Source organism: Cryptomeria japonica, chromosome 11 (genome assembly GCF_030272615.1).
Source record: "Cryptomeria japonica chromosome 11, Sugi_1.0, whole genome shotgun sequence".
Lineage (NCBI taxonomy): Eukaryota > Viridiplantae > Streptophyta > Pinopsida > Cupressales > Cupressaceae > Cryptomeria > Cryptomeria japonica.
Window position 1 is genome coordinate 681,731,950 of NC_081415.1, and position 4,227 is coordinate 681,736,176.

Below are 4,227 nucleotides of genomic sequence, written 5' to 3' on the forward strand. Positions count from 1 at the left end.
CTGACCTTGTTATCAAGGTTGATGAATTGTATATATAGGTGAGTTATTCACTTAGTTTTGGTGTTGGTGTTGTGTCTGCATTATTAGAGAGAGGTGAATTTATGAACAAGAAATTTATCATTCACTGAAGTGCTGAGGTGAAAGTGGTGTTGCAAGGCAAATAACTGTGCTTAATCGAAACTATCATCAGGCATTTGTAGATGCTATTATTGTAGTTCATTTCTTTTAGATTATACTCTGAATCTTATTGTAAGTTAGTGAGACTTCCCTGAGAGTTGTAGCCTTTCGGGAAAATATCTTTTGAGCAGTGAGCTCTAGGTAGTTTCCCTAAATGCACGTGCATTCCCCATTGTAATATTTTCACATACTACTACAGAGTATCATCTTACTGTGGGTAGGTTTCCATCGTGGTTTTTCCTTTAACCGAGTTTTCCACGTCAAAAATATTGGTGTTGTGCGTTGTGATGTTAATTTTCTTATCTTCTCATTGTTGCAGTTTATTAGTTTATGTTTTGGAGTTTAATTATTGAGATTCGATGAAGACTGATTCACCCCCCTCTCAGTCTTCCTTCTTTATTGTTGCTAACACGGCAATGTGTCGTTTATCCTGGAATCTAGTGGCTTGGCTATCTCTATGATCTATTGTTTATATTGCCTCAATTGTGCCTTGACTTCTACTTTTGACTTATGTTATTTCTATGTTCTGGTCTTGATAGTAGAAGTCACAACATCTAAAGAAGCTATTTACCCCCACTTGGTCTGTTTACTCAGATTGACCTCTGACACTTGGTACTTTGGGGTGGTTTGAGGTTGTCCTTCAGGTATTGGTATAGGAGCTGCAATACTGGCAATCATGTCCCCTGAGTCACTTCTTGATAGATGATGAATTGTTTTAGCCCTTTTAGTTCTCCTTGGGGACCCAATAATTGCTTCTTGTAAAGTGATGTTGGGGAGGACAACTTTATCCTTCTTCTTAAAAGTGAAATTCAACCATTGAGGCATGGTGTCATCTTGATCTCCTCCTTGTATAGTTACTTCAGCAGTGATATTATTTGATTCCATCTGATGTTCTTGTGTTTCATCATCTTGTTTCTCTTGATCCTAAGGTTGCTCATGAGTTGGTTGTTGTGTAGGATCTTCTTGCTACCGAGGAAGTTGAGAAACTTGTTGAGTGAGGTTGGCTTGAAGCACTTGTTCATGAATTAGATGTTGTTGCTTGGCTATCTCTTCTAACTTTTCACTCACCTCTTCCTCAAACACCTTCTCTATTTCATCTAGTTGTTTTTGTCCATCTCCCTCCAACTGTTTGAGCAACATTTCTTGATCGTGAGGTGTGAGGATCATACACTCATCTTTCTCTTTGAGCTCTTACTCCTTCATGGACTCTATTTGCACCTCTTGCTCTTGTACCTGAATAACATCTTCTTCTTGGCCTTTAGGTGTGTTTTGAACTTGTTGTCTATAAGTGGATTGCTTTGATACTGTCTCACCTTTCTTCTTTCTTGTAAGAACAATAATAGGTTCATCATCCTGATCAAAATCAGTTTCAATATTATGTATAATTACCTATTCTTGAGTTGGAGTGGGAGCGGGTGCAGGTGCAGGTGTTGGTGCTATGGGAGGAGCTTGTTCTTTAGTCACCTTGACCTGTGAAGTACCTTCACCTGGTGCTATCTTGATGGTCAGAATAACGAGATGAATAGAAGCTTGAGGAATAGCCTGCAATCTGTTTCTGATCCCGTGTTCAACAGTCATTTTAAGAAGTTGGGACTCCTTCATCTTTGCGTCAAGTTGTCTCTTGAGTTTTTGATTATCAATCGTTTGGGTAGCAACCTCAGGATCGATAGGATTGTTCTTTCTTTATTCTGACCTTGTCCTTCTGGTGTACTCCTTGGTTGTTTTGGATTGAGGATTATCTACAACTTTACCTTTCTTCTTTTCCTTTGTCGTGCTCAGATGAATCCTCAAATTCAACCATTGCATTGTTCTTTCAATTACTTTCTTGGTTACAACATTAACATCAACAATTTTTTGTTCAGACCATTGGATAGGAGAGAGTGGCCTTTTATCAATTCATGTTTCTTTATACATTGGATCAATCATCTCTCAATAGTCTCTAAGATCCTTAGGGAGGTTTGTCTCTATATCGAAGTTCCTGATTTGAGGAACGATTAACCTATAATATCTCCTCTCACAGGCCTCAAAGCTCTCCTGCATTTCAGCCTAGAAGTTCTCCAAGGCTAGCTAGTGACCTGGATATGAGATGAGCATCATTTGCTTCAGTTTGCCTAATGGGTCATATTTATCCTTGGCATAATCAAACTCCTTTAAACTAAGATCCTATAACTCTTGTTCGACTGCCTTGGCTGCTTGTATATTCTGACATGAATAATACTCTAATGAAATTGGAAAAGTGACCCTAGTCTTATGTTTAAGGGTCAAAAGAGATTGCAATCCCACAACCTGCCTTGTGTATTCCAGAATGATTATTCTATTGTTGCAAAATCTGGGAAGAAGGAATGGCCTCCCAGTAAACCCACTCACCCTGATGTAGGTGGAGCGCTGGTTTTGAATGAACCAACAACCCCACTCTTTTATCATTTTCATAGCTTCTGATGAGATTCTATAGCCCACATCTCTAGTCAATTTACATGTAACTGCAGATATGAATGCATCATTTATCCTTTTGAAGTGGAATTTGGCTTGAGTGATTAGTAGTTGGGTATAATGCTCTCATACCCTTTTTTGTCTTGGCTCCTCTCCTAACATACCTTCCTTGTTGAGACCTAGATATTTGCCAGCCAGAGCTACTACCCATATGATATAAGAAGTCATGAAGAACTTCTTTGTTTATGGCATAGTAGTCAACTGGTTATGAATGTTGTCAGAAACAATCTTTGCCCAATCAAACTACTCTTTTCCTATCAAAATTGTATGCATATAATAAAACATCCATAGATGGTAATGTCGACAATCTGGCTTACCAAAGGCATGACTTAGCATGATTATTATATCCATTGGTGCCTCCTTGAAGTCAACCCTTAAGATGCTATTTGTTGCCTTGAGGCTTGACTTTCTTGGCTCTTCCAACCAAGCTTCATTGATGTGACATTTATAATTGGAGGCATTCTTGTTGAATAAGGAGGCTGCCTCTTCTTCTATAGTTTGGAGGACTTTATCAAATTCAAGGAATAAAATTCAGGGATCTACTACCACATTTCCAGCCGCATCAACACATTTTCTGGTCTCCTGATTATAATGTTGTGTTATTATTAGGACAATCTCAGGAGACTGTAGGGCCTGCAGAAAGATTGTAGCCTCTACCAAATTGGATCTCTTGATCCGTCTATAAGGTGCATTTAGATCAAGCTTGGCCACTTCCTTTTTTATTTCTTCTATTTCTATGTGACCTATATCAATTTCAGTCACCCATTGTATCTCATCATCCAGATTAGATATCAAGGTTTGGCCCTGATATTGGTACTTCATGGTGGGTGGGTTTTTCTCCAACTTGATCTCTCCTCTAGTCTTCTTTTGAGCTAATGTGGATAATTCCATAAGATTTCTTTAACCTGCAACAAGAGATAATTAATTAGCTACAAGATATTTGACAAAGTATGAGACTTTAGAACTTCAAAGTTTTGGGGTTCCAAGGTCTAAAAAGAGCTTATTACTATTGATTTCGAGATCCCGGAGTTCCGGGGTCCTAAAGCTTAAAATGCACGAACAAGAACTTGCTTTGGATTTTTGGGGTTATGAAACCTGAAAATTATAAAGACAACACAAGGATTAACTTCAGGGTTTTGAGGTTCCAGGGTAGGGAGGAACTCTTCAAAAGATTGGTTTCGGTACTCTGGGGACCCAGAGTTTCAAAGCGCTCAAAGGGAAGTTCTTAGGGTGATCTCTGGCATTCTGGGGTTTTGGGATCTTGAAGGAGTTTAACTTGGAAGCATAAGGAATCTCGAAGGATTTCAAACTCAACTAGGATGACACTTCGTAACCTCGGGAACTCGAAGTTTCAAAGTGGGGAAAAAGGAAGTTCCAAGATTCTGGGAACCCGAGATCCCGGAACTTATAAATAAGGTCGAAAACCCTAAGGATCGATCAAAATCAATTTTATTGAAAGAATGAAATCTAAACTAAACCCTAAACCAAGAAAGTAGGAAACATGAAAAATGAAAAATAAAACAAGAAGAGGAAGACAACAACCTACTTGGAAAAGGAAGG